The sequence below is a fragment of the Amborella trichopoda genome, chromosome 12 (assembly GCF_054954075.1).
Source record: "Amborella trichopoda isolate Santa Cruz 75 chromosome 12, AtrichopodaSantaCruz75HAP2 v2.0, whole genome shotgun sequence".
Taxonomy (NCBI): domain Eukaryota; kingdom Viridiplantae; phylum Streptophyta; class Magnoliopsida; order Amborellales; family Amborellaceae; genus Amborella; species Amborella trichopoda.
In genome coordinates this window covers 32,441,205-32,468,085 of record NC_142347.1, presented here as the reverse complement: position 1 = coordinate 32,468,085, position 26,881 = coordinate 32,441,205, and the positions used below count along the sequence as shown (strand labels likewise).

General features: G+C 36.3%; 1 long non-coding RNA gene across 1 annotated transcript; it reads left to right on the top strand.

Moving 5' to 3' along the window:
• Nucleotides 1-802: 802 nt before the first annotated feature.
• LOC148779531 (uncharacterized) lies at nucleotides 803-22,727 on the top strand. Its single transcript, XR_016045641.1, has 3 exons — nucleotides 803-1,078; nucleotides 20,068-20,109; nucleotides 20,986-22,727. It is a non-coding gene; the product is annotated as an uncharacterized LOC148779531 (long non-coding RNA).
• The last annotated feature ends 4,154 nt before the right edge of the window (nucleotides 22,728-26,881 follow it).

The following is a 26,881-nucleotide window of genomic DNA, read 5'->3' as shown; positions in this document are numbered from 1 at the left end:
AAGCAAGAATTATACTTGGATCTCAACTCCTATAGAACATGAATGTGAGAGTTACAAAAATATGGTTCTCTATAAAAAGAGGTTAACCCCTCAAGTAAGACAGAGAGAATGATGGAAAATATAGACAGAGAGAATGATGGAAAATAGATGAAGGAGATTCATCAAGAGGACTCTCATGGTAGCCTGTCACCGGATGGCTGGGTCTATAGGATTTGGTATAGAACCTTAGGTCCCTCGTGTGATTTAAGGACAAATCCTAATGGTATCAGAGTGAGGTTGCTACACTTATTCTCATATATAACTTGTTGGATATTTTTTTTTATTGTTATTGCCTATATTATTATTATTATTTTTGTTTTCATTGATCTCTTATTAGAACGATATATATGGATCAGATAAATTTTTTTGTGCTTATATTAAAAAAGAAAAAAAAGGAAAAAAAAATTGGGACTATTTTTGAGGTCTTTTACCATTTCTATAGTGATTTCCATACACTGCCATATACTCCAATTTATTGCTCAAATATCCAAATACTTATCAAGGGCATTTCTGTCAATTTTTAATACCCCGTTTTCCAAACTAAAGATATGCCCCATCCAAAACTCCCGTCAAAACAAATGGGACTCCGCTCTCTCTCTCTCTCTCTAAAATCCATTGAAAAATGAGAGTTTTTCTCCAATTGTAATTTTTTTGGCAAATCTCCATATGAGAAATCTTCGACAGTCAAGAAAGAGAGAAAATATGGAGTAGGATGAAGAGTCAGAAAAGATAAGTTTCTTTTATTTTTCCCTCTCTCTTTTTTATTAGTTAAGTTTTTTTTCGTTTGACGGTTTCCTTATCATAATTATGGAGTGCAAGATTGTCGGTTTTTCTTTCTCAATGAATATGGTTGTTTCTTGCCAAAAATAGTCATCTAAAACAGACATGCTGTCACTTGCCAAAATAGCTTGTATTTCTTTCTTCAACGAACATGGCTGAATCCTACCAATTTTTTTTTATTCTCTTCTTCAACGGGTATGATTGTTTCTTGCCAAAATTACTTGATCATGGGCTGCACACTCTAACGACTATGTAACGGGTATGTTCCTCATTCACTTGTTATATTTGGTTGCCATAAAGTAATATAAACAGAACTTGTAAACGCTACTAGATGATTAGAAAATCAGTTTTCAATTTCCACCCCTTTCTGAGACACTGTGTATTCTCCTCTCTTGCTCATATATATGATTTTCATTGCTGCTTATTATCCTGAGAATAGAGAGTCCTCTTCTCAGGTGTTATCGTAATCTGTGAATCTTTTCTATTTCACTGCAGTTTAATCCATATTGTTATTATCTTTTTTTTTTTTCAGAGAGAGAAAATAATTTACTTGAACACCATATATTGCTGTTTATGTGTAATTTGGGTATTTTCTGATGAGAAGGTTTCCAAGAATTTTTTATTGAGTTGGATTCACATTTAGGCTTCTTCAATTCACCGGTTGTTGCATTTTTTTTTTTCTTGAGATCTATTCTTGATAGCCCATACTATCGCCCGGTGAGATCGCAACTATAAACTAGATTTTTTTCTTGATCTATATTTTTTTTATCATTCATGGATCCTAAACTAGAATTCAAGATAGAACGACTCAATGGGCCGAATTATAATATATGGAAAAGAAGATTAGCTTTGATTTTAGAGCACGAAAATGTAGATCATATTATTTCAACTGTAGTTCCTACTAAGCCCATTGATGCTAGCAATAGAGCAAAAAGATCATCTTAAGCTAATTGGGAAAAAGAAAATAAGAGGTGTAGGATTATAATTTTGAGAAATATGGATGATGAATTATTATTGAGCTTTGATGAATTTAAAAATGGCAAAGATATTTATGATGAAGTAGAGATACAATTTGAGGTAACTTCAATGAGTATTTTTTTACTCAAGAGTATTATTCTTTTAAGATGAAGGAAAATGACTATGTGGTTGAACATGCTAAAAAAATGATTTTGTTGGGCAAACAACTTATAAGTGTTGGTTATGCTTTGAATGATCAACAATAAGTTTTAACTATATTGAATAGTTTGCCTAATTCTTGGGAATCTGCTGTGACTACTTTATCTTTAAACCGCAAAGATCTTACGCTTCAAAATCTTGTTGTTGAATTGAAATCTGTAGGGGATCGTAGATCTTCAAAGAGGGCTGATGCACTTCGCATTGCTCAATCTCAAAACCCTCGAATTGGAGAATCCTTTAAGAAAAGAAAACCTTACCAACCTTGAAAAAATAATAAAAAACAGAATGTTGAAAATAAAAACAAGAAGCCTATGCACAATGGACCCAAGTGGGCATGTTTCATTTGTGGGAAGATGAGACACTTTAAATCCCAATGGCCAAACAATAGGGAACCCAAGACACCCAACCAAGGTCGTGACTACTTGTGTGTAGTAGTTGAATGCTTAATAGCTAATGTGCCTATTGATGATTGGTGGGTGGACTCTGGAGCCACTAAACATATATCCAGGTCTAGAGAGGGCTTTGTGGAACTTAAAGAGCTTAAAGTTAGGCAACATATTATCTCTATGGGCAATGATTCTAAGTTTGATGTATTGGGTATTGGCACTTATAAACTAGCCATTCGAAATGGGAACGTCTTGCTCCTTTCTGACACTCTTTATGCTCCTTCCATGCATTGTAACTTGTTGTTAGTTAGGAGACTTGATGCCAAGGTATATGAAGTTTGTTTTAAGGATGGAAATGCTTAGGATTAATAGGAAAATCATTGCATGGAGGAAAGCCCGAGAGGATACGTATTTTCTTGATAAAATGAATTAAATTTCATCTTCTTCTGCTTACTTGAATGTGTGCGATGATAAAACTTCTTTTTTGTGGCATATGCGTTTGGGTCATATTAGTAGAAATAGAATTTCTAGACTTGTTAATGATGGCATGATTCCTAAAATGAAGAATTTGGATTTAAAAAATTGTGAACCATGTTTATCTAGTAAAATGAGTAGAAAACCCTTCGGTAAGATAACTAGATCTAATGATTTATTGTCTATTATTCATTCTGATATTTGTGGGTCACTTAATGTAAAAACACATAGAGGTATGGAGTATTTTATTTCATTCATTGATGATTATTCAAGATTTGGTTATATTTATCTGATTAGTAGAAAATCTGATGCACTTAAGATATTTAAAGAATTTAATTTAGAAGTTGAAAACCAATTAGACAAAAGAATTAAAATCCTTAGAACATACCGAGGAGAGGAATATTGTTCTAATTTGTTCGATATTTTTTGTAAATAAAATGGGATAATACACCATAAGACCATGCCCCACACACCCCAACAAGATGGTGTTGTTGAAAGGCGTAACCGAACTCTTATGAAAATGGTGTGATCAATGATGAGTCATGCTAACTTGTCCTTAATTTTTTGGGGTGAAGCATTGTATACTGCTATGTATATTGTAAACTAAGTTCCCTCAAAATTCGTAGAGAAAATACTTTATGAGTTATGGACTGGACGTAAACCTCGATTGGAACATTTAAAAATTTGGGGTTGTGTTGCTCATGTACTTATCCCGAGCCATGAGATCTACGTTGTAGGTTAAAACTAGAAAATGCTCACTCATAGGGTACTCTGATGCTTCTAAGGGTTATAGGTTTTATGACTATGAGACCAAATCTTTGGTTGAATCTAGAAATGCACATTTCTTAGAAGAACATATGAAAATAGACAAACTCTCTCTTATAGATATACATGAATTAGAAAATAACAAAAGAGTAATGAAAGCATAGAACATTATGAATCTAATGTAGAAAACCTTGATAACTACATAGATAGTGGGGGTGATACATTTAAACTTACTAATGTAGCGGACAGTGAACCTAGGAGAAGTTTTAGGAACAGAAGAGTACCATATCAAGTTTTGTTTGCATGGACACTTTTAACCAATATTATAATTTTTCTTATCAAGATATTCTTGAACCTTCAAAATATACAGAAGCTATTAATTCTGATGAATCTGATGTGAATAATGCTATGAATGAAGAAATGTATTCGATAACTAAAAACTATGTATGGGAGTTGATAGATTTGCCTAGTGGGAGAAAACCCATTGGTTGCAAATGGATATTAAAAAGAAAACTCAAGGCTGATGGTGGTATAGATATATATAAAGTATGACTTGTTGCTAAAGGGTATAACCAAAAGGAAGGTTTAGATTTTGTTGATACTTTTTCTTCAGTTGTAAGATTTCCTTTTGTTAGAATTTTGATGTCTATTGTGGCCAACCTTGATTTAGAATTGTTTCAAATGGATATTAAAATTGCATTTCTCAATGGAAATTTAAATGAAGAGATATACATGTTACAACCTGGAGGATATATTGTTGAAGAAAATAAAATGTGCAAACGAATTAAATCACTATATGGATTGCAGCAATCTTCTAGACAATGGTATTTAAAATTTCATGATGCAATTATGAAACTTGGTTTTGTTTCTAATGAAAGTGATTTACATTAAGACTAGTGGGAGTAAGATAGTGATATTGTCTTTATATGTGGATGATATTTTGATTGCTGAAAATGATATAGATATGATTAATGAAACAAAATCATGGTTGAAATATAATTTTGAAATGAAAGATATGGTGGTTGCATCATATGTTCTAGGAATTAAAGTTACAAGAGATAAATAATAAAGGATGCTCAGCTTATCTCAAAAGCATTATTTAGAATATATTATTAAAAAGTTTAAAATGGATTTATGCAAGCCGGTCTCCACTCCTATTGATAAAGCAGTTAAATTATCCATTGATTTATGTCCTACTAATGATAATGATTATATGAGAAATATTCCATATGCTCAAGCAATTGGGTGCATTAATTATGATGTATCATACACTAGGCCAGATATATGTTTTGCTGGTGGACTTGTTAGCACGTATCAAATAAACCCCAGAATGATACATTGGCAAGCAGTAAAAAAGATATCAAGATATATCTAAAGAACAAAGAAAATACAAGTTGCACTATCAAGGTTCTTTCTTCAAGCCTCAGGGTTACTTTGATGTAAATTAGAGTGGAGACTATGATGATAATAAATCCACTTCGGGTTTCATTTTCACGCTTGGTGGAGGTGTATCATGGTGCAGTAAAAAACAAGATTGTGTTGCTTTATCAACCATGGAAGCAGAATATGTTGCTTGCAGTTTAGGATTACAAGAGGCTGTTTGGTTGAGAAATTTCCTTATGGATTTAAAACTGGAATGCATTGCAAATGGGCCTATAAACATGTTATGTGATAATCAAGTAGTCATTGTCGTTCTCAATGATTCGAAAATAAACTCTAAATTCGAGCACAATCGCAGGAGGTATCACTTTATTCGAGATGTAGTAGAATATGGAGATATACAGTTGATTATATGCCTTCAAATGAGATGATTGCATATCCATTGACTAAGGCTTTAAGCCCAGAAATTTTCGAGAAACATATAGCAGCTATGGGACTGAGATAAGTCCAAATGGAAATCTAATAATGGTTCCTAAAATCATTTTGGTGGGTATATAGAATCCCATGTAGAAAACATGACGCAATGCCATATATAAGATGTCAAAGAGGAAGATAAATGACACACCCCCCGCCACTTGATCCATGGTGAAAGTGACCTACTTCACACATGGTAAGTTTGCGGAGAGAGAGGGCCATAGACATTGGAATTGTTGATGAGAGAGAGTTCCCCAAATATTGATTTGCCATCTCTGCTTTGATTTATGGATTTTTTGTTTTGTAAGGTTGGTGAAGCTTTTCATGCTCCAGGGGCTTCATAGCGAGAGAGAGGGGGAAGACAAGATGCCAAGGACACAAAGGAGTGGAGTTCGCTGAGAAGTGCACTTGGCCTAATCCTTTTTCGACACAAACTTTCTCTCTCTAGTTTGATCTCTCCCTCTCTTTAGTGGAGATCTAGGGTTCGATTGCACATTTGAAATTGTAGATTTAGGGTTTGTTATAAAGCCATGAATTAGCATGTTTTTGTTGGAAAGGAAGTTTCCGGCCCTTTTGACTAGATTTTGTTATTTTTTTGCTGCTTATAGCGTTTTGTGGCTGGATTTTAAAGGGACCTTGACTAGATTTATTTGAGGGCCCTAATTTGGAGACATTTTGGTTTGGAATTTGATTCTGGTTTTGTTGGAAAAGGGGTTTTTCTATTCTATTTGAGGTAGAAATGAGATTCATTTCATCCGCAGGGATAATCACTTTGACCTTATTTGTTGTATTTTCTAGTTCCAAATGGCATTGATTTTCTTCTTATTTTAAAAAAAAGAAAAAGGAAGAATACAAGGAGGATTTATCAGAGAAGAGCCCCATGGATTGAGAGTGAAGCCAAAGGTTAAGGGAGTTATTAATATACTTGGTTGTCATGCCTTCATTTTCTTGGTGACAAATGATGCTCGGAACTGTTGCAGGGTCATTAGCCTGTGAGAGCTATTTTTAGAGAGAGAAAGAGATAGAGGGTATCTTGAGTTGACCAATTATCTATGGAGGTAGAGGAGTATGCTGAGGGTGATGGCGTGCCTGTTGTTAGCATTGGGTTTGATTTGACAGGTGGTCCGTTAGCAAAGGCACCATTTCCAGTGGTGGGTTCCTTCTCCCCCCCATTAACAGATATTTTTGGGTTTTTCGATTGGGCTAGGAGAAGCTGGAATTTGTCTTATGCGCCTAAAGTCAAAATTGTGGGTGATAATGAGATCATAGTTTTTCTTCTTTCAAAGAAGGATACTGCTTCAGTGTTGATAAATAGGTTTGTTCAGGTTAGAGGGAAGTTGTTATCTTTGGATCTTTGGAAACCCCATTCGCATAAATCATATCTTAGTAAAAGTACTACTTGGGTTAGGTTTCTTGGTATTCCTATTCATGCGTGGTCCATCTCTACTTTTCGTCTTCTTGCTAACAAATGTAGAGAATTTTGTGACGTAGACAAGTTGGCTTTTTCTAGAGTTGATCTTCGATCTGTGAGGATACGTATCTGGAAACTATAAGGGTTCATCATTCCTAAATTTTTAACTTTAAAAGTGGGGAAGGAGTGTTTCGCTATTACAGTAGTTCCAGAAGTCAGGGTAGAAGGCGCCATTATTAAAAAAGCTGAGAATATTGCTACTGAGCTCAATGGTGAAAATGGATAGCAAGAAGTGGTTAGGCATTGTAGATCTACGCAGGAAAACTCAGTTTTCTTTCAGTTTAGGTTGGAACGGCCCCAAAAGTTTGGACACTCTACAAGGACATTTAAAAATTTAAAAGTAAAGAAACGATGGATCCCAACTGGACATTTAGTGCCTTCTACGCCTGTGTTACAGCCAACGGATGTTGACTCGCTTGAAAGTCTACGGCGGTTTGCTGAGGGTCCAAGTAAGGTATGTGAGGGGCTACTGAATAAAGTCATGAAGGAAAGACGATGTATAGTTGGCGGGATTGATGATGAGGGAGTGGAAGAGTCATCGAGCTGTCAAGATAAAGTTGCAGTTTATCGGGATTCCTGTACTCGACAATATTATGCAATTGGGCTTTCTTGTCATTGGCGGTAAGAGGCAGTGAAGGTTTGCTATCTAAAGTTTTTCCTTATCTCCCTTACTGTAGCTTAGAGCAAGGAAATTTCATTGGGCAGTCCAGCAAAGGGGAAGCTCTTTTGAGAGAGACACAGAGACAGGAAGTGGCATCTCAGGTAGTGTTTGCTCTTCTCGATGCCATGTATCCATTGTGCTTTCGCAGAGCTGTCAAGAAGAAGCGAGTCTCTCAGTGGCTGGCTTTTGATCCAATTGCGATTAACCCTCTGGCCCTGGTAGTTATAGAAGAGGATGTCGAGCCAATTGAGGATATGGAGGCAAATGAGAATGTAGAACCTGTGGTGTCCTCTACTGAGGAGGAGAACAATCTTCGGGAAGATTGAAATCTAGCTCTGGCTACTTTGGAATCAGAGGATGCTACCCCACTCTCTATTATCAAGGAGGAGCAACCTCTGCTCCTTCACTTATCCAAGGTTAAGCCAGGCTTCTCAGAGGCAAATGATGATCATGCTGGTGAAGGAGAGGATTATGCACCTAATCCTTTGCTGGACGATGATAGCAAGGAAGCAGAACAAGTAGTGAGTTCTATGGTGTTTGATAGCAGCATGGACTTCGACATTCCCATAGGAGTGGTTTTTACGGATCTTATGGAGAAGCTTAAGGCCAAAAATATTCAGAAGGGCTCGTTGAAGAAGCAGAATCAGGGTACTGGGGATTGGGGATTGGGGTGCCTCTGATGTTACTCCCATGAAGGACGTAGCATCTAAGAAGAAGAGGGGTAAAAGCCCTGTGAAGGGCACGCGATTGTCTGCGAGACTAATTGCGCATGGAAAATGGGCTAATGCAGGTGGTGTGGTGACCAGAGATGTGGAAGTTAATGAGGTCGAGTCTTCTTCTTCTTCATGGTCATCAGAGGAGAGTGATGGGGAAGCTGTTAAGGAGGCACTGATGCTTGAAGAATTCTATTTTGGGCCAAAGGAGGATCGTTCAGGTTCTTCTCATCCTTAATTTCTTATGTTAGTGTTGTCTTGGAACGTGAGGGGTCTGGTGATCCCAAAAGATAAAAAAGTGTTTTGTTTCTTATAGATAAATATAGACCTACTGCTCCAATTTTGCATGAAACCAAACTCCCTAGCCCTACTCCGTCTGAGGTTAGGGAGGTGTGGGGTCATAGAACAATAGACTTTGTGGGTATTGATGTTGTAGGAAAGTCAGGGGGGATTTGGATTTTATGAGATCCATCTATTTTGCTTTCCTTTTCAGTTGTTAAAAATGACTTTTTCTTACTTGTTGGCTTTGTGGGTCCTCAAGCTGATTTCCAATGGGGGCTTATGAATGCTTATGGACCGCAAACTTCGGCTCAAAAAGTTTGTTGTGTTTCTGATATGTCGGAGCTTATTGCATAGTTTCAATTTCCTATTTGTATTGGGGGGGATTTTAATTTTACAAGATGGCCGGAAGAAAATCTTCTAGGGAGTTCTATCTCATATTCGATGCGTTAATTCAATTTTTTTATCGAAGAAAATGCTTTAATTGATTATCCAATAGCAAGGGCTAAATACACTTGGACCAATGGAAGCTCTGCCGTGCTCTTTATGTCAAAAATTGACAGGTTCTTGGTGTCCCCCGAGTGGTCAGAATTTTTTCCATTGGCCTCTGTGAGAGCTCTCCCTAGACTCTCTTTTGAACACACTTCGATTTTATTAACCTCTAAGAGTTGCTCTGGTGGTATTAGACCTTTTCGATTTGAAATTGCTTGGTTAAAGGAGAAAGAGGTCTCATAAATTATAAAAAGTACGTGGGAGAACTCAGTCAACACTGGATCACTTGATTTTCAACTCCATAAGAAACTGATAAATATTAAACATAACTCTTGAAGTGGAAAAAGGAAAAGTATTATTCCGTGAAGTGCAAGATTGATGTGCTTCTACACTCTATTGAGGACTTGGACTTTGTGATGCATCAGAATGGTGAATGGTCTGAGGAGTTGGCGGTGGAGAGAAGTGAAAAACTCAATGAGTTACAGGAGCTTAGGAGGGTGGAAGAAGTATACTAGAGACAAAGGTCGAGGGTTAAGTGGCTTAAGGAAAGGGATTTGAACACAAAATATTTCCATTCTATTGTCAATGCAAGGAGACGCCAAAACGATATTTCTGGTTTGTCTGTGAATGGGGTTGATCAAGAGGACAGTGAGGGTATGTCCCAAGCTGTTGTTGATCACTTTCAGCGGGTATTCTCTTCAGAGGTCACTCACGCACCTAGGCTCAGCAGGGTGGGTTTTAGAGTTAACCCACCTCACTTTATTCTGGCATTGGATAGGGAGGTGTCGATGTAGGAATTAAAAAATGCGGTTTTTGCCTTACCTGGTGATAAGGCACGACGTTTCCCTCTTATCGTTTTTCATAAGTTCTAGAGTCTTATTAGTTCAGAGCTTTTAGAAATGATAAGGGGGTTTTTGAGGAGAGGGGAGTTGTTCAAGCGTGTGAATTCTATGTTTATTGCTTTAATACTAATGAAATCAGTGATCGCTACTTTGAGAGATATTAGACCTATTAGTTTGTTCACGAGTCTTTACAAAATAGTGGCTAAGGTTCTGACTGAGAGACTTAAGGAGGTCCTACCTGAAGTAATTTCTGGACCACAATCGGCTTTTATAAATGATAGATTGATCACTGATAGTGTATTACTAGCACAAGAATACATTCACTCTAAAATTATTGATCGCAATCTTGGAGTGGTCATTAAATTAGATATGGAGAATGCGTATGACAGAGTAGAGTGGAAGGTTTTGCTTGAAATAATGACAAATATGGGTTTCAGTAATACATGGAGACAGTGGATTTTGGGATGCATTTCTTCGGCATACTTCTCGGTTATCTATAAAGGTAGTTCGGTTGGGTTTTTTAAAGCCACCCGTGGACAGCATCAAGGAGACCCCCTCTCCCCATTCCTCTTTGTAATTTACGTAGAATACTTCAGTTTAATGCTCTCCAATGTGATGCTTAATGGTCATTTTGCAGGTTTTCAGCTTCCTAATGATGGCTCTTGCGTTTCTCATCTTCGGTATGCAGATGGCATGCTTTTGTTTTGTGGAGCTCAAAGAACTGAAGTATCGAATATTGCTATTTTTCTGAAGTGTTGTGAAAAAGCTTTAGGCTTAAAAGTAAACCTTACAAAAGCTAGTATGATGGGCCTTAATTGCACAGAGGAGGATGTTTCTGCTTTGACTGAAGAAATTGGTTGCAAGATGAATAACTTTCTTATTACGTACTTGGGTTTGCCTTTATCTGTTGGTAGGCTCCCCATTGCAGTATGGGACAAAATTCTTCAGCGCATTCAAATGAAGTTAGATCTTTGGAAGTTCAAATACTTGTCTTTTGGGGGCATAATTATGCTTGTTAAGGCATGTTTATCAAACCTGCCCATCAACCAGATGTTTATTCTTCAGATCCGTACTTCGGTGGCAAAGAAGATTGAGTCTATGATGAGGAACTTCCTTTGGGGATCTTCAGTAGATAAGAAAAAGTTCCACCTTCTGCGATGGGATAGGGTTTGCAAACCAAGGGAGGAAGGAGGCCTTGACATCAGAAAAATCAAGTTGGTTAATTTTGCTCTGCTCTGCAAATGGTGGTGGAGGAGTCTAACTCTCAAAAACCATCTCTGGTACCAAGTGCTCGTTTAAAACTATGGTGTTGATAAATTCGGCATGTGGTTCGGGACAATGAGAGGAACCTCAGGTACGTCAGTTTGTTGGAAGGCTATTCAGTTGTGTAAAGGACTCATCCATAGAGATATTAGATGGTGTATAGGCAATGAAAGTAATATCTTATTTTGGCATCATAAATGGGTTGGGGATTCTCCCCTGAAATTACTTTTTCCATTGTTGTTTCAAATAGTGGTTAATCAAGATGCATATATCTCAGCCAATTATGCTTGCCGAGGTGACCAAATAGTCTGGAATATAGATCTTCCATATAATAGAATTCCTGATTTGCTCTTCTCTCAACTTTCTGACCTTCTTAAGATGCTAGAAGATGTTTATATTCCTTTGAATGCAAATGATGAAGTGGCGTGGGAAATTGATAAGAATGGAATTTTTTCGATTATATCCATGTATTATATGCTCTTCCACGATCGGGTAAGATGGTCTATGCCTATTCTTGCTAGGATTTGGAAGTGGCCTCTTCCGTTGAAGGTTCAAGGATTTTTGTGGTAGGCAGCCCAAGATCGAGTGCTCACTATTGATAATCTCATTAAGCGTGGAAAGATTCTACCAAATATTTGCCTCTTGTGTAAGGCGGATGGGGAGTCAGGTAACCATCTATTCCTACATTGTACCTTTGCTAGCCATATTTAAAGTTGGTTTTTTGCAAAGTTGGGAGTTGCATTGGTAATGCCCCTCTTAGTAGTGGGGATAATAGAGGGCCCCTCATTTCCACTTTTGAAGCTGGGGGCTATTACTTGGCAAATTGTTAGAGGAGTCATTCTTTGGGAAATTGGAAAGAGAGGAGTAATAGAGTCTTCGAAGGGGTGACTTTGTCTTGTGAAAAGGTCTTGAATAGAATTCTGCACTGTATTTGGTCTTTTCTTTCTATTATTCCGGGGGGGAGGATATCACTGAATTAGATGTTAGAGGAAATTTAGGTGATATCTTCCACTTGAATTTCACCAAATGTAGGCCTAACGGGAGATGGTTGCCATCGCCACAGGAGGTTATAAATTAAATTTTGATGGCAGCTCGATAGGCAACCCTGGTGTATCTGGCTTTGGAGGAGTGATTCGAGATTGGGATGGAAATATGGTTCTTTCTTATGTAGGTCCTCTTGGTGTTCGGACTGCTAACTTCGCTGGACTCTCCGCCCTTCTTTTTTGTCTGTGTACTATTGTGGATAGGAAATTGGGGCATGAGTTCATTCTAGAGAGAGATTTACTTACTGTGATATTGTGGTGCAAGAAGGAACAACTTCTCTCGTGGTAACTGAAACCATTGTTGTTGCAAATCTTGGATTTATCCGCTTCACTCTCTGTTTCCTTTGTTCACGTTTCTAGGGAGGCGAATGCCTTGGCAGATTTCCTTGTCAAAGGTGGTACTACTCTTTCTGATGTATCTGTTTTGGAATCTGTAATTTCATTCTAAAGTAACAAAATTTTGTGAACTTTCTATCAAAAAAAAAAAAAAAAAAGATGTCAAAGAGCTTTCAGGCTTGGTATATGAAAATCTCATGTAGAAAGCACGAGACAATGCTATGTACAAGAAGTTAAAGAGCCTTCAGACCAAGTGGGAGATGATGGAAATATGGCCTATTAGACCCTTTTATCCCGAGAATTTATTTTTCAATAATGGTACAAAAGTCATATTGAATATTATATGTGAAATCCCATGTAGTTGACATGAGGCAATGCCATATACTAGGATCCATTTTAGAGCTTTTATAAGATGTTGCATTGGAGGGAAAACCCAATGTCACTGGAGGGAAAACCCAATGATGGGTTTGAATTTTTTGTAAGAATTTTTTTAATATTATAGATGTACAAAATTATTTAATTTTTAAATATCTTTGATCAAGTTGTAGGAATGCTTTGATGATATCCTATTATGAGAGTCATTAGTGCACTAATGACAGGTTTAGCTCATTGCATAAAAGATTAACAGTTTGGTGACAACTTGTTAATTCTAATTGGCGGTACTTAAGGAAATTAAGGTAGGAGTTATACATGGATCTCAACTACTATAGAACATGAATGTGAGAGTTACAAAACTATGGTTCTCTATAAAAAGAGGTTAACCCCTGAAGTAAGACAGAGAGAAGGATGGAAAATTGGTGAAGGAGACTCACCAAGAGGACTCTCAAGGTAGTATGTCACCGGATGACTTGGTCTATAGGATTTGGTATGGAACCTTAGGTCTTTCGTGTGATTTAAGGATAGAACCGAGTAAGTTGTTTATCGATTTGAATTTTAGTTATTTATTATTATTTTTATTGAGACTAACAGGGTCACATGAAAAAAGATTAGATGGGTAAAAGGGCAAGCCGTCCAATTAAGTTGGGCACAAATGTAAATGTTAAATACGAGTTTAGTAACGAGTCACTACAGTTAGCGAGTCGAGTGAGACAATCTCCGTTTAAAATACTATTAAGTGCTTTAAAATTTTATGGATTTTTAAAATCTTAAATTTTTTAATTTTCAAAATTTCAAAATCCAAAAATTATAAAATAAAAATCTACAATTTTGGAGTCCGAAGATACTAAAGATCAAAACATAGGGAAATTTCGAACTTTGGTAGTCTTGAATTTTTTATTTTTTATGGAATCCAAAAGAACTTAAAATAGGAAAATTTTGGACCTTCAACTTCTGAATTCTTTATTTTATTTTATTTTTTATTTTTTCTGATCCTCATTATCCTATAATAAGGCAATATTGGAAAAAAAAAATTAGGGGCTCCTAAGAACACGTGTACATGTAATATCCAAAATTTCGAATGTAATAAGTTAAAATTTTGTGTAAACTTGTAGTTTATTACTGCTCTACCAATTTTATATCTATTATTAAAACATTTTGTCAATAATTTAAAGAATAACCAAATTGCCCTTTTTTGGATTTTAAAAATCCAATATTTATTTTTGAGTAAACTAAGTATGATTGACTTTTTGAAATTTTCAAAATTAGAAATTTTATCGTTGTCAAATTTTAAAACTTCGAAAATTATAAAATAAAAAATTTACAATTTGGGTGTCCGAAATGTTTTTTTTATTTCGGATACTAAGGAACTGAAAGTAGGGAAATTTTGGACATTGGTAAAATTGATTTCTTTTTTTTTTTTTTTTTTTGGGATTCTTAAGATTCGAAACTTGGTAAATTTTGGATCTTAAAGTTCTGAATTCTTTTATTATTTCAGATCATTATGATACAAAAAATTCGGGGCTCCTAACAAGGGATCGAGGGATTTAATCGTAGACCTGAAAGATAGCCCGGGAAATAGAAGGAATGATTGGATAATTCATTTATATGGATTCTGCCCGGTTGAGACCAGAAGTAAAAACGGAATTGCCAGAAATTGACAAGGTGAGATTTCCATTTATTCATCAGGAGATAAGTACCCCTTGAAGCCATAATTGATTTTCCTTTATATCTAACATAATGCATGAAAAGGTCCTTGAACAACCATAAAATATTCTGAGAATGATCACGCATGGATACTACAAAATTTTCTATTTTTCCATAGAAATGTGTTCGTTCAAGAAAAGATCCAAAAGATATCGACCGTAAATGAAAAAATTGTTTACGTAGGAAAACGAAAAGGGATTCAAATTGATATACATGAAAATTGTACAGGAACAAAAACAATCTTTGATTCTCTCTTGAAAAAAAAGAACTGCATTTCTTTGTATTTGTAGTAATGAAACTATTCCAATTCTGATGTTCGTGGAGAAAAAACCGCAATAAATGCAAAGAAGGAAGGTCTCGTATCCATTGGCGAAGGCTTTGAACCAAGATTTCCAGATGGATTGGGTGGGGTATTAGTATATCTAACACATAATTTAAATATGAAAGTTTGTCCTCTAGAAACGGAAATATTGAATGGATAGATTGGAAATTATGAGATTCAGATCCTTTTTCTAGGGAAGATACTAATCGCATCGAGAATGGAATTTCCACAATTACTGCAAAACCCTCTGATACCATTTGAAAATAAGAATTCCTGCTATGCCCAAGAAATCTATTTTGGTTAGAATCATTAAATGAAATGATGAAATGATTCTGTTGATACATTTGAATAATTAAACGTTTTACATTTAGTGAACTGGATTTCTTGTCATGACCTAAATCTTCCATGGGTTCGTAAAGAATTGATCCATTTAAACCATGATTATGAGCAAGTGCATAGATAGACTCCTGGAATAGAAGCGGATATAGGAAGCGTTGTTGATGGGGTCTATCTATTTCTAAATATCCTCGTAATTCCTCCATTGAAAATCCAATTGGTACCGCAAGCAGAAGATATTTTTTAGATTATCAAATGATACATAGTGCGATAGGGTCGGAACAAGCAAGATCTATAATATATGGGAATACCAATAGAGACCCCGGGTAGTCTAATCGACGGGTGCTTTCTTTTTCCATCCAATTTTTTTTGTGCTCCTTGTGCTCCTTATGCTTTCTTTTTCCATCCAATTTCTTTTATTTGATTATCCCTTGGTTTTTCACGGTTGAATCAATTTAAAAAAGACCTAAAGTTAGGGATTTATCAATAGGTAATGTTGCTCCAATACCTAACCAAAGACTTAGTGCGGTACCGAACAAAAAGACTGTTGTAGCTACTGGACGGCGAAATGGATTTTGGAATTTATTAACATTCTCCAAAAAAGGTACTGTCAATAATCCCGTTGGTACCGAAACCATTAAAAGGACACCCAATAACTTATTAGGTACTGTACGAAGTATTTGAAATACGGGAAAAAAGTACCATTCGGGTAATATTTCCAAAGGAGTTGCAAATGGATCTGCTGGTTCACCAATCATTGAAGGTTCTAGAACAGCTAGACCCACGTTACATGCAATAGTACCTAAAATTACTACTGGAAAGATATATAAAAGACGAAGTGATTGGATCGTTTATAATTGAATTTGAATACAATTCTTTTATTGTTCCACGGTATGATCCGTTTAAAAAGGGATCAGACATTTTGGGTAAGCATTCTTTTTCATCCCGATCATTGCATAATCTGACCCTTTTTTGGAGAACAATATCTCCCCCGTATAGAGCTTCTATTCGATTTATGAACTCCTTGCTTACCTTATCCCTTTTTTGTTCATTTGTAGAAACCCAATGATTATACAGATTTTTGTCTTTGGGATATAGTTCTTTCATACCGCATAAAGACATTTTTTTTTGTATCATTTCCCCAAAAACCGACAAACTGGGAGGATATGTGAAAGAGATTACTCGTTTTCCATCACTTGGACATGTGTTTCCTCTCATACCTACTAATTGGTGGACCTGAGATGCATTTCCTCTAGCTCCCGAAAAGGACATTATATAGACTGGATTAAAAGGATCAGTCATCCTGAAATTTGGATTCATTTCTTGTCTCAAATATTCACTTGTAGCATACCATATCTCAATTGATTGGCGTAATTTTTCTACTGCGTGTACATTCCCATAATGATGGTGCTTTTCCAAAATCAAACTTTGTTGTTCCGCATCTTGTACTAACCATCCCTTAGAAGGCGTTGTTAAAAGATCATCAATTCCTAATGAAATTGATGTCAGAGTGGCTTGCCGGAAACCCAGAGTCTTTACTTGATCCAGAATGTGTGATGTATATGCCATTCCAAAATGATCTATTAATCTACTAATAAGTCGTTTCATGGCAGTTCCATCTATCGCTTTATTGTGAAAGACCAGATCGGCCCGTTCTGCCATAAGTACCTCCATATTCCGGTGAGTAAGATTCGACAATGAGTTTCAGTCAGTGATTCGAAGACTTATTTTCCTTTTCCTCGATCTTGATTCACGTACAAATTTTGGAATTGTGATACCTGTTGAACCGGAGATATCCGTATTCTCACGGGTATCACAGAATTACTCAGGTACCAGATCAATAGGTCCGACAAAACCCTTGTATAGCTTCTTCTATTTCTCGATAAAAAGAAATATGACCAACAGTGGTTCGAATGTATATACAAACGATTTCTTTTCTTACGCTTTTTACTATTCGATAGTGCTCGTGAATCTCATGGTAGATACCCAAAGATTCATATTGAACTTCAATGGGAACTTCTCTATTTATTGAGGCAATCACGCATTGATCTAGCCGCCACCGGAGCCACAAAGGACTGTATAAGTCGATTCGTTTCTGACGATAAGCTCCAAGCGCATCGTAGGAACTACAAAAATAAGGTTCTTTCTCTTTTGTATACTTATAGTTATTATCGTCAACTATTTCATTTTGATAGTTTCTGTAGTTACATGGATTATACCTATTTGTACAAATACCTCGGCGATTCCCAATCGTTAGTACATAGAGGCCAATAAGCATATCTTGAGTTGGTACAGAAATAGGATCTCCAATAGCCGGAGACAAGAGAGCATCCTGTATCTCATAGAAATTAGGGGCAATATAATCCTTGCGTAGGGGCCAACCAATCCAACTTTCAGGCATCAAGATACGTTTCAGGCGTGGGTGGTTATCATAATAGATTCCCAACATATCATAAGATTCCCGTTCTTGAAAATCAGAACTTTTCCAGATCCAGAAAACAGACGGGATTCTAGGATTCCTCCTTTGGGCAAATACTTTTATACATACCTCTTCTGGTTGATCCACACCATATTGTATTCTCGTAAGATGATACACACTAGCTAATAATCCTCCTGGTGCTACATCATAAGCACACTGAGAACGTAGGTAATTGTAACCATATACATATGAAATGACAGCAATGGAGTACCAATCTTCGGATTTAATTTGTAAAGTTTCTATTCCTTGGTAATCGAAGCCCAAAGATCTATGAACTAGCATCAATTCCACAACTTCTATGATCTCTTCCCGAACCGAACATGAATCTTTCAATTCATTTGGCTCTCACGCTCAGTTACTTATGGGACACTCCCGTATCTTTTAATGAGCCTACCCTCTCTCTTCGTCTTCTAAGATATCGAAACTGATACAAGACCAGGATCCCCGGAGGGCTCTTCCGACCAGGTAACTGTCAGGAAAGTCGTTTCTTTTATTTGATTATCTTTATAACAGCATCTATCATAAATGAATTCTCTAGCATTTCACTCCTTACCATCGAGGGATTTAATCGTAGACCTGAAAGATAGCCCGGGAAATAGAAGGAATGATTGGATAATTCATTTATATGGATTCTGCCCGGTTGAGACCAGAAGTAAAAACGGAATTGCCAGAAATTGACAAGGTGAGATTTCCATTTATTCATCAGGAGATAAGTACCCCTTGAAGCCATAATTGATTTTCCTTTATATCTAACATAATGCATGAAAAGGTCCTTGAACAACCATAAAATATTCTGAGAATGATTACGCATGGATACTACAAAATTTTCTATTTTTCCATAGAAATGTGTTCGTTCAAGAAAAGATCCAAAAGATATCGACCGTAAATGAAAAAATTGTTTACGTAGGAAAACGAAAAGGGATTCAAATTGATATACATGAAAATTGTACAGGAACAAAAACAATCTTTGATTCTCTCTTGAAAAAAAAGAACTGCATTTCTTTGTATTTGTAGTAATGAAACTATTCCAATTCTGATGTTCGTGGAGAAAAGTGGATGATTGACTCATTCCATACTAGGAATAATCGCGGGAAATCCTTTGAGAACACGGATTCCTATTTCTCAATGATATCCCACGATCGAGACAATTGGCTGAATCCCGTGAAACCCTTTCATAGGAGTTCATTGATATCTTCTTTTTATAAAGCAAATCAACTTCGATTCTTGAATAATCCACATCACTTCTGGTTCTATTGTAACACGTTATGCTCATTACTAAACTTGTTGAAGAGATGAAATAGAACCAAGGTCTATCTTTTTGATCAGAGGTTGAATCGATCATTAGAAGAAGAATTAGGCCAAAAATTAGGATACATTCTGGGAAAATGAAACTTCCATGGAAGAGAAGCAAATGAAAGGCTTTCATAAAAATTCTCGTAGAATCGAGAATGAAGTTTTCATTCTGTACATGCCAGATCATGAATTAGTAACTGCACCCAATCTCCGAAAAAGTCCCAATTGTTTCGAACTTTCTATTTTTGGAATGGGATATTTACGGAATCCCCATGAATAGGATCAAACCTTATTCCATGGTATTTCCATGAGATTCCTCTTTCTTATTCTTAAGCAAGCCCCCGAGAGGGCTTAGTTGATCCATGATTGATGTTTCATCTTTTTTTTTCTTTTTCGTTTGTTTCGAGAAACATATCGATCAATTCCGATTCTTTCTTTTTCTATCGATTCTTTTCCGATCGAGATGTATGGATCCATGGATCTATGTGTCTATATAGATTCCTTTTCATATACATGTAATATCCAAACTTTTAAATATAATAAGTGAAACTTTTAAGTAAAAGTGTAATAAGTCTTAAATGACGGATATATGTGTAATTTTTCCAATATATTTTGGCTCCTATTAAACCAATCGCATATCCTTTTCACGTCATGCACTTTTTTAAGATATCTATTTGTGGTTCCCTTTTTCTTGTAAACAAAATATTATTTGCTTATTTGAAATAAATATTGAAGAGCTGAGATTTTCTCTGGCGACAATAGTCGCATGATAACTCCTATTTTTAGTCAAGTTTGTTTGAAGCCTATTTAATGCATACAAAAACAAATCAAAATCAGATTTTCTTTAAATAAAGAAATAAAGGCTCGTCCTCTCTTTCTGTAAAATATCCTAGAAACACAACCATCATTTTCTCTCTACTTAAGTAAACCAAGAAACTCCATTTCTTGTTTGTGCCACTGATGAATACTTTGTTCTTGTAGCCAGATAAGAATGAAAAATAGAGAGGTGAAGCATTTCCTAAGGTATGTACTGATTTCTATATTATTTTGCACATGAGTTTCATCTTTTCAAAAGATTTACTAGGGAAATCCTAAAGATCTGAAAATCTGAAGATAAAAAAATAGGGCAATATTGGAAAATTTTTTTGGGACTCCTAAGAACGGATATGCATGTAATGTCAAAAAATTTAAATGTAATATGTGAAAAATTTAAGTAAAATGGTAAAAACTCTTTAAATGACAGATATGTGCGTAATTTTTCCAATAACTTTTGGATCCATTTAGACCAAATCCCAAATCCTTATACTCTTTTTAAGATATGTATTTGTGGTTGTAATCTTCCTTTTCGTGTAAACCAAATATTATTTGCTTTATCTGAAATGAATAATGAAGGGCTGAGATTTTAGTGGCATGATAATCTTATTTTGTAAGAACTCCTATATTTGCTCAAGTTAGTTCGAGTCTATTTAACGCATACTACAACAAATCTAAATTAATTACCCGAAAATGAAGAACAAATCTGAATCAGAAATCTTTAATATAAATGGAGGAATAATTTAGAGAGGGCACGCAACTTCCTCCCCAAAAGAAATTACAAGGCCTCGCATCTTCTTCTTCCTCTCTAACAAAGATATTTGGTTCTTGCAACAACAGAGAGAAAACCGAAAGGAGAACCATTTCCAAAGGTAGGCTCTGATTTATGCATTGTTTTTGTACATGAGCTTTTTCAAAAGAATAACTAGTGACTAAACACAATTAAATACCTTGTTAATCACCCAAAGATTCTCAAATTTTTCTTTAAAAATTTACACAAACTTTTTTGAACCCTCAAATCATCACATGGCAAGATATGGTAAATCTGCAGAAATGAATAACCCTTTTTCCATCTCCATTGTTCAGGTTCACTTGCAGGTCCACCAACTTCTTGTTACTATGGACTCTTTCCGTGCCGACAGCTTCTTGAGTGGCTTCTGCACTGTTGAAGAGTGAGGTTGCGTTCTCCGATTGTTGACCCTCAAGCCCCGATACAAGGAAACATAATCATCCAAATTGACCTGTCTGAGCACGTATCGTTCACTAGTTTACTCGCTCCTCAGCAACATAAGAAGCGTACCACCATCATAACCTTTTCCCAACGCCTAAACACCAGATCAATCACTTATCATTTCATGAAGGACGAGTTGCATCGTATGGATGTGCCCTACCAAGTCATCAACCACGTAATCAACCACATTACTGATAAATTTTGGGAGAAATTAGAGGTCATTAACAGAGAGGGCATGGCACCCCAAGAAGCACTTTTGGTAAAGTTGTCGATGGAGATTGTGAGGGAGGTAGATGATGCAGTTCAAGTTGAAGCATCATCTCTTAGCGAAGACTTTGTTTCTAGGCCGGCTGCTGGGCATGCAGTGGAGTCCTTAGAGAGGGTAGATATGAAAGAGGACGAAGAAATTATCTGCACTATTTGCATGTGTGAGATGGATTTTGGAACGGTTGATGTGAGGGTGATGCCATGTTCGCACAGATATCATGGAGAGTGCATTGCTACTTGGCTAGCGAATAGAAGTAGCTGTCCAGTGTGCCGTTACCAATTGCCCACTGCGAACTGAATAATGTATCCTTTTTGCTTTTTTTTTTTCTTTTTTGGGTGTGTTGGTGTAAAAAAATGTGCATGACCTTAGAAGTGTTTTTATCTCATATTCTTTGTCATAGATGTACTAGAAATACTTGCTGGAATCAGCCTTTCTTCTCTTCAATGTATTCTTTGTCATGGATGTATTACAAGTACTTGCTGGTATCAGCCTTTCTTCTCTTCAATGCAGGATCATTTTTCTCACGTTAATCTCTTCCATATATTGTCATTGTTATTTTCCATATTCTTGTTTTAATCTATTTCTATCATAACTGGACCTACCAAACAACTTAATTGAAGGTATGGAAGCTCAAAGAGAACTGAGGGGTTGTTTTTTCTCTGATTTGCTTTTGGAAAAATGTCATTTAATAGGTGAAAATCTTCTACAAAACCATATAAAGATGTCAAACAATCTTAATTAATATTGGAGAGTTTGTTTCTGAGGTGTTTAATCTTCTCATATGATGCTAGTATATAAAAACTATATAAACAGGCTATGATGCTAGTATACAAAAACTCCTTTTTAAAATTAAAAAAAGGATAGGGCAATTGTTTTGTTACTCCCATTCCGATCATGAAAAGGAACGGCAAATGAAATTTTACAAACCAAATGGAGGAAAAGACTTTTGTTCCTAAAATTTTTGCCATTATAAATTGTTTAAACTTTCTAAAAGAGATAAACTAAAGGGTGCATTTGAGCCCTTTGATGCAATTCCTAAGGCCTAGTCATTACTAGAAAAGGTAGAGCCGCACCTCAAAATCCCATTGAATAATGTAGTTCCAGCACACGGAAACCCTCACAACGGCTTGAAAATTAATGGCGGCGACTGATTATGAAATTTAAAGACCCAAAAATGGTACATTTGTGAAATTTTAAAATGGGCAGTCCATAAATCATTTTATTTTTCAGATCTATAACTGTAGAGGTCAAGATCATCAATTTGAGGATTTTCAAATGCAAAAATTGGAATCTCCGATGAGAATTGAAATGTTCAGCTTTGCTTTTATTTTAATCGCAAAGCCTAGGCCTTCCCCTAACATTTTCTTAGACCAATTGCAGCAGCCATTTATGAAGAAATCAAAAACTTTAAGGCCAAAGTTCCTAATAAACATGGTATCAGAAAGAATTTATTCATACAATCAAAGGTCATAAAAAGAATCTGGAAACTATCTCCAAACAACCAACAACAATACTGCAGGGCTTATGTGGCCTTTATAGGCCTTAGTGGGAGTGTGGACCCTCGAAGATCATACTAAGCAAATGATATTTGCGGATACCGGACTGTGCTTGACGATCTAGGCCATTCGGATGGAAAACCCAAGGTACCTGGGCATAAAACATAAACCGAGGAGGGATTTTGGGTTAGCCCTTGATGAGGTCGGAGCTTATGCCTAGATGAGTGAGCCGAGGGACAGTGTGACCCTTGTGTGTGATGGTAGGCCTGCAGAGATCTGGGCCAAAACCTCATCCTTGTTCCATCACACGGCATGCATATAGATAGATCGTTCGGGAAAGCTAGATATCCACCTTTGGGTGAAGCATATGCATGTGCGAGAGATACCCCTATGCGCCATAGAGCTATGGTCGCATCAGATCGTGGTGACCTTGACTAGTCTCTAGGGGAGTACCTGTAATCTACAGACTAGGATTGCGACTACTTGACTCATCGACCAAACTTTGGTGACTCGCTAATGAATCCCTGCTTGGACTGGCGGTCATGAGAAACACTGGGTCGGTTCGATAAAGCAAGTGTGGTATGTAGTCCACTGCTGAAGGTTGAGTATCCCGTGATCGTTGATTGAATTCCTTAACCATATGGATCCACTTCCCATCATATTAATTTACTTTTTTTCATTTTATTATTAAATTATTTTAGATTTAGTATTTGAATTTTTATAAATCATTTGATATTTTATTTCTTATTTTTGGACTTATAAAAATGAAATTATTAATTTACAAAGTTATAATGTTTTAAAAATCATTTTGTTTAATTTTAAAATATTTATTAGAAAATACATGGGGGCCCATTGTGCACATGGGCCAACCATGTGGGTATTAGGTAGGGCCCCACATACCATACATGGGTAGGACGCCCCACCCTTAGTTACCTTCCCTTGTTGCTTTGACCTCAAGTTTGTTAAATATGGTAACTATATCTTGTTGCATATGGTCAAATATTGATTAGGAAATATTGACCTTATCTTATCTAGATTATTGAAGGAATATCTTGACTTGATATTATAGAAATATTCTTATGGAAAATATGAAATGGAATATGCAATTTATGGTATGCACTATATCTTTAATGGATTTAGGTTATTTATTTCTATTGTTGGGAAAATGGTTTAAGGAAAGGGGGAGAATGCTTCATGCACCTTCCATAATGTTGATGGCAATTCTATGAAATGAATTGCTCAGATCTCTCACCCCACAAGTCACCTTGATCAATGGTCGATATTCAATCTCAAGAAAGAGGCAAACTATGGGAAAACCTAAAGAAACCCTAGACCTAAATTTCACTATAAACTCTCCCCCCATCTCTACACACCTCTCTCTCTCCCATAAACTCTCTCTCTCTCTCATCCCTAAGGGCCACGCCCTTCTCTCTAGTCTCTGATTTTCTCTCTCTTCTCTCTCTCCTTAAAAGACCCTAGGGAGCATGCGCCAACATAGTGGTTCTCTCTCTCTCTTGTGATCTAATTTAAGGGATGGAAAAATTAGGGTTTGAGCCTAATTATTTTGGAGTTAGGGTTCTGTAGAGATTTATAGGTGGTTACCTAGTTTGGCCGAAATTAGCTTTCCTGGTTCGAGATTGAAGCTAGACTGCTGTTTCGGCGCCATTGGATGTGGGGACTCGGTATGGGGTGCAAAAATGCCGGTTGAGGTAATCTCTGACATCTTTTGTTTAAATTGTTTGTTCTTTTATTTGATATTCTCAAGCACATTATTAGGTTGTATGAATGACATCAAGAAGTTGAGATTTATTTTATTGATGCTTTATTTATTTTTGAAATTTGTATTGTTTTAAATATGACAACTTGTGAGTGATCTTGTTGCCCAAATTATAAGGGGTGATTATTATTTTTATTTAAAAAAATAAATAAATTGTATTTCCTCGGCAAAAGATTACACATGTCGTTATTTCATTGGTATCAGAGCTAGTTTAACTTGATTGCCATTAGGATTTTTTTCTTATTTTTTCTTGAGAATAGAAATATAATGGCTGCTAGTACCTTCATCTCTGAGATTCTGAAAGCTGAAAGGTTTGATGGGACCAACTTTGCTTCATGGAAAAGAAAAATCAAATTTGTGCTCTATGAAGAAAACTTGCATGAGGTACTCTTTGAGGACCGACCTCATCGTCCAATTGACGACTCATCTCAAACAAATCTGAGATTTTTTGACTGACTCGTATGCATCTGAGTACGAACAAATCTATACTGCAAGTGAGATTTTTGATTAACTCAAAAGAGAGTATGTTGAACCCTCTCTCATGAAGCAAACTTTGGCTATAATAAGGTACAATGATTTAAAAATGGTAGAAGGTACCAAGTTTGCAGATCATGTGCACTTGTTTCGTGCACTAGTCAGAGATTTGGGAGATATAGGCATATAGCCCAATGAATCTATGCAAGTGATTTATTTAATGAATTCTCTTCTTATTTCATGGGAGACTTTCATATCTTCCATCTTTGCTAGAAGAAAGGCACCAAAATTGGAGGAACTCATCACGACCATCAAATTTAAAGAAGAAAAGAGGGGTTCAAGGCAAACCCCAAGGGATGCTGTGTATATGGTATAATCTCAATCATCTTTTAAATTTAAGAAAGGAAATGGTAGAAAAACTTTTAAGAAGAAAAGATATGCCAAAAGAAGAAATTTTGGAACTAAGAGAACAAAGAGAAAGACTCGAACTTGTTATATTTCCAAGAAGGTGAGCCACATAGCCAATAGTTGTCGGTTCAACAAATCTGGTGGAACTAACAAAGAATTGGCATGTGTGGTTTTCGAGTCCATGCTAGCTGACCCCAAGGAAGCTTCTTGGTGTCTTGACTCGGGGGCTAAGGCCCTTGTCAAAAACACCAAGGAAGGTTACCGATCTTTCACTCCCATGGGGTCAGGACAGCAGGATATTTATATGGGAGGGAATCAGAAGACTGATGTACTTGAAGTTGGAGATTTTGAGTTGAAACTAAAGAGTGGGAGCACCTTGATCCTAAAACAAGAACTTTGTACTTCTGATATGAGGAAGTGTTTGGTTTCGGTTCCTAAGATATCTATAGCTGGATTCATAACTACTTTCATTGGGGAAAAAGTGGTGGTCAAGAAGGGGAAAGATGTGATCATGACTGGACGACTTGAAGATGGGCTATTTACTATTGAAATAAAAGAGAACGTTGCTTATGTCTTGTCTTCTAATGAATTAGATGCTACCCTATGGCATAAGAGGTTAGGAAACAGTAATATCAAACGAATGGAAATATTAAAAAGGAACGAGATTTTTCATAATTATAAGGGAAATTTATCGAATGTGTGCGAGTCTTGTGTGCAAGAAAAACTAATAAGAAAAATTACCACCAGGGAAAAAAGAGCTACTAGCGTATTGAAAATCATTCATAGTGACATATATGGACCAATGAATGTGACCATCAAAAGTGAAAAAAGATATTTTGTTTATTTTATAGATGACCGCTCGCGATATGGCCATGTGTGCCTTATTCATGCAAAATCAGAAGCCTTAGAAAAATTCAAAGAATATAAGGCCCAAGTAGCGGATCAAACCAACCTGAAAATTAAAGTCCTTAGAACCGATAGAGTGGGGGAATATTCATCTAACCTTTTCAAAAAATTGTACATTGAAAATGGGATCATCAGTCAGTACATCATGCCTTATACTCCTGAACAAAATGGTGCAACTGAGAGAAGGAATAGGACCTTAGTGGAAATTGTAAGGAGTATGATGTCACATGCAAATATCTCATTGGAGTTTTAGAGAGAAGCCGTATTAACAGCATGTTACAACCTTAACCGGACTCCCACAAAAGTTGCCCCACTTACTCCTCACGAAATTTTCACAGGTCGTACTCCCTCCATTTAACACCTGAATGTTTGGGGTTGCTCAGCCCATATCCTTATCCCACATCAAAATATAACCAAATTTC